Here is a 13,497-nt window from a genome sequence, read left to right as displayed (position 1 = left end):
TACAATTTGTCAAGGAAGGAAACAGATAGAAACTTTGGTGGTCCACTCTGACTATTATGCAGATAAAATTACTTGCATCCATTCCAAGTTGGATTTCATTTTTCAAACAAAATGGGAGATGTCAGATGTTGTGGATACCTTTCAAACTGTTGGCCAAGATGACATGGACACTCTCCTTAGAGAAGCAAGACTCCCACATTTATGAAGCAGGCCTCTGGATCAAATGTGGCTCCCACATTTATGAAGCAGGCTTCTGGATCAAGGTGTGATTTCACTGCTTACATTGCTCATTGCATCACCTACATCAAACAGGCAGTGGATGCAATCAAGCTTGAAACAGTGAATACATGCTGGTGAAACTTGTGGAAGGAATGCACACACAATTTCAAAGGATTTCCAACCATTGCCATTGGGGTGGAGAACATTGTGCAGATGGTCAGGCAAATGGGTGGTGGTGGTTTTGTGGACCTCATCCAGGAAGAAGTTGGAGAACTAATTGAGGGTCAACAGGTATTGCCTATTGAAGAGCTAGAGGAACTGGTCAGATCAAGTTCAGAATGTGATGATGAGGATGGCAAGCATGAGCCAGAAATTTTCTCAACTCTTCTAAGTGATAAAGCACACAAATGATCTGACTGCAGAATTTGACCCTTCCATGGAACACAGCCTCAGGATCATCCATGGGATTACAGATGCTCTCAAGGAAATGTTTGACAAGCTCAAGACACAACAGCAGCAGCTGCCAATCATAATGTTCCTCACAAAGAATCACCACCAGCAGCACTAGATGTGGCCACGCCTCTGGATGTGAACCACAACCAAGCACTTCTGGCTACCAGTCAACCCCCTGGTCCTAATATCATCTGAAGCATCATCCAGTGACAGAGAGGAGGAGGAAGACTAAGAGCTGCATTCATCCCTCATCGGTAACTGCAACGATGGTATTCTAGGGGTTGTTCCAGCTTTACACAATTTTACTTATACGCAAGATGGCCAGGAATGTAACTTGCACATAAGATGCAGTTCTCCATTATGTTGAAACTCAGAGAACTGTTTAAAATATAGTTTTGAACAAGTCAGAATTTGAAAGCACGGTGTGTTCCTGTCTATTCCACTTATCTTTCTTAACACCACAGTTCACTGAGTCTAGATGTTACAGGAAACTAGTTTGTTTAAAATGAAGTGAAATTTTCTAATATCCTTCTTGTGCGCATGGAAGGGGAGGGCAAGGGAGAGAGGAATGCCTAATGACAAAACAACTCACTCCCATTCTAGGAAAGGTTATGGTTTCTCATTATATCTGAACCAATCCAAAGAGCAATGTGGTTTCACATGTCCAATTACAATGAGTCAATTCTTGACATATGTTCCAATCCTAAACTGTTTAATCCTAAAATGTGTTCAGAGCAGAGCATAATCTCATAGTGCTACATCATATTATTAGGTAGGTATTTCATGATGCTACATGCATTTCTTATTTTCCTTCAGCTGCATTTCATTTCAGTGTATTATACATACACTGTGTGTGTACATACCACACACATACACACACACACACACAAAAAAAAAAAACCCACATCAGATTTTTTAAAATAGCACAGTTAAAATTAAGCGAGAATTAGTCGCCCTAGGCCATCTAGCAAACTTCATGGCTGAATGGGGTATGTATCAATGTACCATCATGCACCCACTGCACTAAGATTAGCTTACTTCCTGCTTAGACACCACCTTCAATTGCTAGAAGTGGTCAAATAGATTATGAAACACACACAAGTTAAACTGCTGGTTTTAAAATATTCAAACATTATTGTTTTTTATTTGCTTAGTAGGAGACTTGCATGCAACACAAAAGAATAAACAAAAGTTTAGCTCTCTAGGCCAGAGCTTTCCAAACTGTGTGTCGTGACACGTTAGTGTGTCAGCTGCAGTGTGTAGGTGTGCTGCACAATGTTCCCCACAGTCCTTGGGATTGGAAAGGAGTTAGTTTCATCACCAATTTGCTTGTAAAACTGAACTGCTGTATTGTGAAATGATGCATGTCTAAAAGTGTGTCACCAACATGAAAAGTTTGGAAAGTTCTGCTCTAGGCAATTAAACTGGTGCAGTGCCATAGAAAATGCAGAATTCTTTTATAAATGTGGCCTCTTTGGGCAATTTCTTGCTACTAAATATCTAGTGCCCCATACTAGATACAGTAGAGAAGACCAAAGTGGCAAGCCCTCTCCTGAGATACAGTATACCCTGGCAAATAGGGAAGTGACACCAATAATTGAATGAATTACACATTTAAATTAAATATGTCATCAGATGAATTATTCCCTAAGACTGAATGGAATACAAGAGTGTTCAAGAGTGCTATACAGACATGAAAGCTGGAAATGATGTTAAATACCTTCACTTGATTCTCGGATCAAATTGCCTAGGGAAATAAGGTATCCCTAGCATATTATCCAAAAGTTTAATCAATACCCCTGACAGCACAGTATCCACAATAAGAAACAAAAGCTGAATTTCACAATGCCAGAAAGTTACCAAGAAATTAGAACAAATACAATACAATTTCTATTGTGACTAAAAGTAGTGCACTTTAACAATCACAGAACTGAGAAACTTGCAAGTTCTCATTCTGCAGTGTAAAAGCTAAGGGAAATGTAAAAGAAGCTGAGTGGTAGAGATGGAGTGGGGAGAACTCACAAAAACATTAATGTTCTGTGAATCCAAAAAAGGCTTCATTTAAAAGAACTATTCTCCAACTGCTCCAACGCAGTTTTACAAGTCAAGTTCTTGAAAAAAAATCGGCAAATTTAATCTCCAATCTGGTATTATTTAAACTGAATATAAATAAGGTTTAGATTTTTGTCTGTCCATCTGTTTGGAACATTAGATGCCTGTTCTGCATGTTTTGTTTAATCTTGCTTCACATAATTTAAAAATATCCTTTGTTCTTTGATATTAAAATATGTAGTTACTGTACTTCTTATATTTTAACATCAATTCTAAATTGAAATCACATACTTATCGTCCTATGTTTTATATTTTATGTAGACTGCTCAGAGGTTTTGATGATTAAGCAGTATATAAATCCTTGTTTCTTTGTTTTAAAAAAAGGCGCAACACTGGATGCACTGCTTATTTCAGCTTTCATCCAAAAGCAACAGAAAGCCCAGTGGAACATTAAAAGACATTAGTATTGTAATGTGTGTTTTTCACAGGCAGCCCTATTTCATAGGATGATGTACTTGTCTAAGCTGGTCAAGCTTGTAAGTCCACCTCTATGGGTTGTGGAGCCATTGAAGACAATAGGACATGACTGATTTCAACGGGTCTATTCCGAGTACAGTGGTACCTTGGTTTACAAACTTCCTGAAGTCGGTTCTTAAACCAAAGCATTCTTAAACCAAGGTGTGCTTTCCCATAGCAGTGGGGGACTCAATTTACAAATGGAACACACTCAACAGGAAGTGAAACATGTTCTTGTTCCAAGGCAAAGTTCACAAACCAAAACACCTACTTCCGGGTTTGCCGCGTTCTTAATCCAAGTTGTCCATAAACTAAGCTGCTCTTAAACCAAGGTACCACTGTATAACTTTGTCTACAAAGGGCTGTAGCCCAATACCACCACACGAGGTAATAATGATATAAATAAATGGTGCTGATTTGTTGATTTCGTAGCCTAGCATCTTTCCTAAACTGCTTCTCATGCACCATCACATCAGTAATCCCACAGAGCAGCTCTGTGGTGGGGCGAACTGCGGGACCTTTTGGTGAAGGACAGATCTGAACAGAAGATTTCACACCAAACAAGCTTGCTCTCCTTTTTGAAGTCTGAAGGACAAGGCACAATAGGTGAGAAGGGGTGGGGGTGGGGGGCGGAGCGGGAGAGAAAGAGAGAAACGTCAAAGCATCAGGCAGAGGACGGCGCTACCGTCGCTGCTCCTTCCTAAAGCAAAACATACAGTGACTAACGTATGCAATAAAAAAAAAAAGGAGAAGGACGTCAGAATGACTTTCCACACTTCCTGACTTTGAGCGACCCTCCTCCTTAAATCATCCCCTCATGGATCGCCACCCCCCCCCAAACCGCCCCGTATCAGCCCTGCACTGAAAATCACCCTGAAGAAAAGGGAGAAGTTTAAAGGGAAACCCTGAGGTGCGACTAGACCTGTCACAGCAAAAGCCAGCAAGGCCCATTCAGCTCTCCGGCGCCGGCGCCTCCTTCTGCCTCCCAAGCAGCTGCTGCAGCAGCCCGGGCCAAGCCACCCCAGCCCTAAACCACACCTAAGGGAAGAAGAGCCGGGGGTCACGCACCTGCTGGTTCCTGGTACCGGCCCAACCTGGAGCGCGCGCACCTAGCCCCCCCCCCCGCGACCCCCAATAAAAGTCCGGCTGCTTTTGCCCCAGCTGAGGGAAGGGCTTCCCTTCGGCCTCTCCCCAACCCCTCGCTCGGCTCCCAGGCTCCCCTCGCTCCGGCGCCAAGTTCCTCATACGGAGTCCCTCCCGCCGCTCGCCCAGGAAACGCCACAACAGCCGCCGCTTCCTCCCCGGAGCCGCATCCACAGAAAGCAGCGCAGCAGCAGCAGCAGGGGCACGAGAGGAGAGCCGCCCCCGCGCCAACCGCCGCTCTGCCCTCCCTCTTTCCCCCGCCCGTCGGCCCCGCCGCCTTCTTTCTGCCCCCCCCGTCCCCCCTCTCTTTCTCCCCCTCTACACCTGGGGACGAAAGGACACGCCGCCCCAGCCTGGCCGCCGCAAGCTGCTCACCTGCATAGACGCCATGATGGATCCGCCTCCCTCCCTCCCTCCCCCCCCCTCTCTCTGAGCCGCCGGCCCGGGCCGGGAGGGAGAGAGACAGAGACAGAGACAGAGGCGGAGAGACGCAGCGCGGCGGCGGCGGCAATAGCGCCGGCACCCTTTCCTCGCCTCCTCCCCCACACCCCGTCCGGGTCACGTGGGCGCTCCGGCCAGCCCGAGGAGAGAGCGCATGCGCCGGGAACCGCTGCCGCGGTCGCTTCCAAGTAGGCGAGAGGGACAGTTCCGAGCGGACGTCGAGAATTTCCGTCCTTCGAAAAGCGGGGCGCCAATGTCGGCTGCCTGAAACGGTTCTCGCCTAGATCTCCTTTTTCTCTCATTTTTTGTGGTTGTTTAATCTCTGCTTCCTATTAAATCGAAAATAAAGGCGGCTTACAAAAATTAGAAACCCAGTTTTTTTTAATCTGTAAGATGCCCCGAGTCCGTCAGGGGAAAAGGCGGGGTATAAATAAACATATAATTCTAAATAATAATCTTACTTAGATGCTGAGTGCCATCCTGGTGCAACCAGAGGAAAATGTTTAAGGTGAGGGTTTCTAGGGGCAACCCAGCAAAGTAAGGCAGACCTCCTACAATCTTGTCCCTGTCCTTTAGGGCAGAGGTGGAGCAGCTGTGGCCCTCCAGTTGTTGTAACTTCCATGGTCTGTAGTTGTGCAGATGATGATGATGATGATGAATTTAACTACTACTACTGACAATACACTTTTAAATTCTGAACATGTATTTGACCAGCACTGCACAATTAAAATAATATTCGAGCCTGAGTCTAAGTTTACTTAGTGAAGTTCTACTGTATTCCATAAAGTTATCAAATAAGTGTACACAAGGCTACCTACTATATGGGAGCCTTTCCAAGTTCTACTCATGTCACATTGCTTTTTGCAAACTGTTATATATGCTATCTTGTGATTTGAAACACAAGAATGACTAAATCCCAATTCCCCTGTTCTGCAGGATGTTTTGATTTTTATATTACTAAAAGTAAATGAGATGTTACTCTGTTTTACACTCTTACATGCTGTAAGAAAGAAACCAGGAAGTACTGTGGTGGCATTCATATTTCTTGTTAAATATTTCTGTATATTAAAAAACTCAGTGTACATTCCAAGGAGTCTTGTTCAATAGCTTTCACCCCAGCTGTTCTTGGTCCCCAATTATATTTATTAAAAAGAACCAGCTAAACTCCATTTGGTTACCTTTCTATGGTTTGTGATTAGTTCTGAGGGACTTACTTCCTACAGAAAGCACTAAGAATTTCAGCAGTGGAATCTGATTGTATGTATGTTTTCTCAAAAAGTTAAGCCCCCTGTGTTGATTAGGGCACACTTCTCTACGCACAATTACTGAGGAATAAGCCTTATGCAGCTCAGTTGACTGCTGGGTAAACAAACACTACATGGGCCTTCATGGCTGCAGTCCTAAACATACATGGCAGTTAGCTCCATTGAACTCAGCAGGGCTTGAGTAAATACACAGAGTATCAGGCTGTACTGGCCGCCTGTAATGAAAAAGCAGAGAAAAGAAAAAGGAAACCATTAACTTCAATAACAAATAACCTTTCTCTTTTTGAAATGCTACTTACACTGAATATATTTAGATGTGATTTATTATAGAAATAGAACATATGTTAAAAATGTGGCTGTCTGGCTTATTGTGAATGCATCATTCCTTTTAGTTTTCTGCAACTTTGAACCTGACGAGAGACAAAGAGTTTTATTATCCTTAATAACTGCAAATATCTCTTCTGCCAGTGTAATGTCGGTCCCATCAAAATCTGAATTTGGGCAGAGAGAAAGTAGTCAGAGCTAGGGAGTTAAAAATAGGATGCAGCTGTGGGATGGAGGGTGCAGATATTGTTTGGGAGAATCTAGTCCGAGAATAACAGTCATGCTAAAATGACAAGCCCAGTTTGCTGGAGAGGGTGTGGGTGAATGGATATATAATTCTATATGTGGTGGTTTTGCCCTGTTATTTAGTCTTTTTGGAAGAAAATATTGTATGAAACAGGCTAGTTTTACAGCCCTAACTTTATTTACGGACCTAATGATGGTCCTATTATCCTTTCTCAATGGTTCATAAACAGAGGTTTCTAGTAAAGGGCTACTTTATTTCTTTAATTAAATTTATGTACTTGGACTTCTGTTTGCAGCACCCAGGCTCACAGTTGCCAAACACTGCAGGAGACTTGCAAAACTATTGGTACCTCTATATCTGGACCATTGCTTTAATGGAAAAGTTGACAAAATATACACAAACCCTATGCAGTCCATTTTATAATGTTTGGCATCCATTTATTGAATACATTAAAGTTAAAAGAAAATGATTGGCAGCCTCCCTCTTCTCATGGATTCCTATGGAAAAACATTATTGGATAATATGCTTATGAAGGACAATTGTCTGGAACTATAATGCTATTTTTGGAATACTACCACTCCCTCCTCTTCTCAGATCCTTCCTTTCCTTTCTTGCTTTGAACATGCCTCTTTCTCTTTATTATTGTTATGATTGCTTTTTGTATATTAGAAAATAAAAGAAGAAAAAGATTACAGAAAAAAGAATAATTCATACAACCTGCATTTGGAGTCTGCTAGTGTCCAATATGTTCAATTTGTATATTATAAAGACACCCTTAACTCCATTGTGTTCTCATCAGCAAACTGACTCTGCAAAGAGGCTACCCACAGAAATTAAGTGAAGAGGCATGTGTCCGCCCCACCACAAAAAATTGTTAACATTACTTTGTATTTCAATAATAAAATTCAATGTCCAAGATTAATTCAGAGTTAAATTTAGTATGGAAACTGCAAAAATTATCAAAATATCCATAGGCACTATCTGTTCTAGAATTGTACCAAATAAATTGTTTTTCTGTAAAATATTTATTGATGTGTTCCTCCCATAGATGTTTATAGATAGTAGTCTTGTTAATTAATATGATCATCCAACTTTCCTTCTCCAAAGTCCCATGGTGTTAAAAGTAGTTCTTCACACTGGATTATTCATTCATTTTAATTATTTCAATTTCCTGTCAATATGTACACGGAAATTGACAGGTTTTATGTAACCTTACATTCTCTGTGCATTCTGAATCAGTAGGGCTTCTAATACAAGCAGAAAAATTAGTCTCTTTTGTGTGCTGGTGATTTAAAAACATTGTCCAAAAAGAAATTTTCCCCATGGAAAAGAAAGCACTTATAAGAATAACCATAATTAATGGCAAATGACAAATAACCACGCCTGGAAATTGCATGACAACCTTATGTTTACTCAGAAATACATTCCACTGTCTTCAATGGCTTAGATCCCAAAATAAATTCACAGAAATTTTCTATTACTTCCTCTACCCTGCAGTCACCTGTGGTTCCCCAAAAGCCTCTGGTAGGTAGACTCATTGAAATTAATGAACTTAGTTTCATCATATTCAATTAATCTATTTTTCATAGAACTAACATTGGCTACAAACCTTTACTTCTATAAATTTCCTGAAGTAAACTTACCTTAGGCTCCAAGCCCAATTTTGGGCAATCCTCCCCTTTCCTCAACAGCCCTTTACACCCCTCAGAAGGCCTCTGGCCCTCCAAAGAGGTTCTTCAGTGGCTGGGCAGGTCACTGCAGAGGGGAGAAAGGGACGAGAAACTTTCTGTGAACTTCCTTGGGATGATATATATTAGGAACTAAGCCAGCTTGATTTATGCCAAAGTAAATGTGCATAGAATTAATTTTAAAAAGCTGAAAGTAACCCCTGCAATGCATTTAATTCAAAAACATGTACTTCAACTTCAAAAGACAAACAATTACTTAGGCTCCTAAGACTGCATCTTTTAAAGTCAGAGTAGGTTTAACAATGGGTTCATGGTAATACCTGCTCACCAATGCTTTTGTGCAATATGCCATCTTCTCGCTTACTCATTCATACACATAGGGAATGAGACAGAGACAGAGACAGTGAGATTTTTATCTCCATTTTCCTTGTTTTAATATGAAGCCACTCTGACAAAAAAGAAAAAAACACAAACATCAAAATGTTTTACAACACAGAAAATTCCATGCTATCTGTTTTGATACACATTTTATGAAAGAATATATAAATTTAGAGATGCCAAGTATGCAGAAAGATACTATGCACAGAGTGAACATGTGATGAACTACAAACCACACTGATTAATCAGAATGTAGACCCAACCACTGAGCTGGGCATGAGAAGGGGTGGGGGAATGGAGTCACCTTCATTATTTTTCTCAGATCAGGTTATCTAGACTTTCATGGCTTCCAGAACACACCCACTGTGAATCAGTTTTTAACTCTGGCACATAGTAAATAGCACCACCTACTTTAATTAAAGGATCTTCTCACTGCGATTACTCAGTCTTTCCTTTCCCATACATCAGATGGAAAGAGAAAAATCAAATTAAATCCAATTTATCTGTACTCTCTAATTTGCTGATGTACTCGGACATTCCCTAGAGGTTCTTGGAAAGGAACACAAGCCTACTAGGAGAGGCTTTTATAATCTTCATAACTCCAGTGTGGTGTAGTGGTTAAGAGCAATAGACTTGTAATCTGGGGAACCGGGTTCGCGTCTCTGCTCCTCCACATGCAGCTGCTGGGTGACCTTGGGCTAGTCACACTTCTCTGAAGTCTCTCAGCCTCACTCACCTCACAGAGTGCATATTGTGGGGGAAGAAGGGAAAGGAGAATGTTAGCTGCTTTGAGACTCCTTCGGGTAGTGATAAAGCGGGATATCAAATCCAAACTCTTCTTCTTCTTCTTCCTTCTGCCCTTGTGTCTCTGTGAAACCTGTCGTGCATCAGTGTTGAAATAGGACCTGGAAGACTAGGGTTCAAATTCACAGTCATGTAGCTCACTGGGCAACTTTAAGCCAGTCAACACTTGTCAGCCTAACTTGCCCCACTATGTTGTTATGAGGATAAAATGGGGCAAAGTTATAAGCACAACCTTCAGCTCCTTGGAGAAAAGGTGGGATATACAGTGGTACCTTGGGTTACAAACACTTTGGGTCACAGACTCCGCTAACCTGGAAGTAGTACCTCGGGTTAAGAACTTTGCCCCAGGATGAGAACAGAAATGGCGCGGTGGCGGCGCGGCGGCTGCAGGAGGCCCCATTAGTTAAAGTGGTACCTCAGGTTAAGAACAGTATCAGGTTAAGAACAGACCTCCGGAACAAATTAAGTTCGTAACCCGAGGTACCACTGTACCGTAAATGCAATGACAATACTGGTTGGATTTGCAGCTGTAAGTTGCTTGTTGAACTGGGGAAGCTGCTCTCTACCTTTGGCTTCCGAGTTATTCATTCTTAGGTTAAGTTTAGAGTAGGCAGCTCCAAGAGCTGTGCTGCTAACCCAGAGGCTTTATAAAACCAGCCATAGTAGCACAGCAGTCCACCCCCAAAGACAATCCCTTCAATGGTGCTGTGGTGTGGTCAGCTGTATTGTTTTATGTCCATACTTAGTTTGATAGTTGTCCCAGGGCTGGGCAGGGTGTAAGACTGGTTCAGTTCTGTGGGCTTGGTACCCCTGGGTGAGAGACAGGGGGATTTGGTTGCTTCCCAGGTAAGCACTGGATGGCTTGATTGTTAATTTGGGGAAGATGTACCAATAGGATTACTGCTATCCAGTAGACATCCCCCATTCTGACCTCCCACCCATCCTGAATACTACTGCAGCTTCATCCACCATAAACAATAGCCTGTTGGTGATGTCACTGAATGCCATGTTGGTTTTTATTGTGGATGGAGAGGGCAACCTACCATACACAGCTGAGAGCTGGATGGCAGAGCTAGGCAGCCCTGACCTGACACAACTCTGCTCACCTGGGTATCTGTGCAACACTAATCCAGACAAGGAGAGGGGGAGGCATTGACATAGTTCACAAAATCACTCTTCCACACTAAAAAATCTCACCACTTGGGAGCTGGATGCGAGTGCCTGCATGGAGTCATGGAGACAGGTTGGGGATACTGTTGTTTAACTGCTCCAAGCAGCCTCACTAAAGTGAGCTGGCTGAGATAGTCTTCAGTGTAGTCTTGAAGGAACCCAGGATCATGTTCCTTGGTGATTTCAAGATCTATACCAAGGACACCTCAGGGCTGGCAAGGGATTTCATGGCCATCATGAAAACCGCAGGATTGTCTCAGATTGCCTTTGGCCCAACACACACAGCTGTGTGTTGTTACTCTTTGTTCCTAGTGAAGAGGGATACTCTGGACATGGAGACCACTTCCTGCTGATGTTTGGACTTTTGCCAACGGTCTTACTCTACCGGAGTTGGGTACTGATTTTGATGGTCCACCTCTGGAGACTAATGGAATCTGGTAGATTCCTGAATGCTATGGGGGATTTCCCAGGGCACTGTGATCCTGTTGAGGCCTTGGTGTCACTGTGGGATGGCAAGGTGAAGAGAGTCCTCTTTGGTGCTGCAGAACCTGCACTATGCTTTGGTTTACTGAGGAGCTATGAATAGTAACGCAGGCTGGAGAACAGGTGGTGGAAAACTCTCTGAAGCTGACGAAACACTACAGAATTCTGCCTGTCAGACAGTGGTGAAGAACTACTTGACAGCCTCCACTGTTTCCTCAGCAGTGCTGTTTTGGGTGTTCTGCTGGCTGGTCTTTTCAGAAGTGGTGGGTGGCCATCTGAAACAATAGAATGCACTGAACCGTGTGCACAGCACTTAAGCCATTCATTCCCACAGCTCCTTGGATGCTGTAGTTGCAATCCCAACTGAGGTGCCCAATGCAGTGTCTTACCATACTTTCTGGGATCAGTTTCAGTTTATGCAGTCTGTTGATGTGAACAGGACCCTTGCAATGATGCAGTCAGCTTCTTGCTCAGTTGATCCTAGTGCATCCTGACTTGGGGAAATCAGTCTGGCGGATTGACCAGGTGGGTCCAGGGTACAATGGCTGTGTTCTTAAGCCTGTTGCACTTAAACAGGTGGCAGTGTGTCCACTTTTGAAGAACCCCACCCTGAAGTCTTTGGTTTACAATTAGAGTCCAGCTGCAAATACCCACTTCTTGGGCATGGTGGCAGGGTATTGGTGGATGGATTGCAGGAGATTGCAGGAATTACTGGAAAATAAGAATTAGCTGGATCCATTTCGGTCTGGGTTCAGGTAGTCTTGGGAAGGGACTAACTTTGGTTGTCCTGATGGATTGCCTGTATGAAGAGTTTCTGAATATCTCCACAGCTTGTCATATGACTATCGTATCCTCCTGGACCAGATCTGTGGGATGGGTATGGGGTAAGAGAGTAATAGTGGGGTCACTCCAACCTACAGGGCCATGTCCAGAGAATAGCACCAGGGATTCTGTTTCAGACCACATGATCCTTTTGCTACAGTGTGTTACAGGGCACTAACTTCTTTACATGGAGCTATTAACTTTGTGCTTTCATTTGTAGGGATGTAACCATATACTCTCTCACCTCAAAACATTAATGGATTTTGTGGTGGGCAAAATCAACCCTAGGTCTATCTGGAATTTCAAGGAGCTACTGGAATTGCAAACACCCGTGGTAGCAGACGTCCTTAAACAGTTGCACTCATTAAGACTTCAGGGTTTTTTATGTGGAAATATTTTAGGGATTTCATGATCAAGCCCTATGGTTTAATGGTGTATTAAAGAATGAACCAACAGAAGGAAATCCAACATCCAACTTGTATATAGTCCTAAAGTTACGGACTTTTGTGTGTGTGATTTCAGCCCTCAAGTACAACTCACATGGTCCGTTCAACTTTGCCTTCAAGATTTTACAGCACTCTTAAGTAAATAACTCAGTTTCAAAGGCCACACTGGAAATATAAGGTTCCTACGACTATTGTAGATAGCAGACCATAAGCACTAGACAAAATTTGTCTATTTAGCTTAGTCTTCAAGGATGCTACTGTGATCAAAGGTTGGTAATGCTATGTCACAAGTTCAGAAGCATACTTCATCTTAAATGTTAATGAAATTGATTAAAGTGCCAATTATGCATTTATTTGTTTCAATTTGTATCCTGCCTTTCACCTGTAGATTTAATTTATCTAGCACCAGCCATGCTAAATGTAAGTCTCAAAGACTGCCACTATGCTGGGCTTGTTTCAACAGAAACAGGTCATAGGTAGAAGACCACGTTTCATAAAGAAAAACAAGAATGGAAAATTTATCTCCATTGCAGTTCAGGAAAGGATGCATGGATTTTAAGGGTATGAGATTAAGATTGTGCAGATGTACACTATGTAGTAACAACTCTTTAAGTTAAATGGTTTTAGAGTGGGATAAGCTTCCTAACACATGTAGGCTTAGTTTGTATCAGATAAAATGTATTCTACCACGTTATGTAATCTACTTTCATAAATACATGGATATTTGTATAGCTCATGCAAATAACAGGATCATTTTATCCCACCTAATTCACAGCATAGCTGTTTCACCTCTTACTTGCTCCTATGGAAATTATATATTCATCTCTCTTTGTTGGGCCAGTTGCATAGCAACTGTAGTTTGCAGTACAAGGAGGCTACATCTCACTAACAATGACTGTAGACCTCAATGGAATTGTGCTAGTTCTCACATCACCAAAGCGTGCCAACTTAAGAGCTGTTGGGAATAGTGTATATTTTGAAAGAAGCTAAATTCCTTCCATAAGGTATATTTTCCGCCTGAATAATTTATAGTTTTATACTCATCT

The sequence above is a fragment of the Podarcis pityusensis genome (assembly GCF_964106645.2).
Source record: "Podarcis pityusensis genome assembly, chromosome: 7".
In the NCBI taxonomy this organism is placed as follows: domain Eukaryota; kingdom Metazoa; phylum Chordata; class Lepidosauria; order Squamata; family Lacertidae; genus Podarcis; species Podarcis pityusensis.
This window is presented reverse-complemented; position numbering follows the sequence as displayed.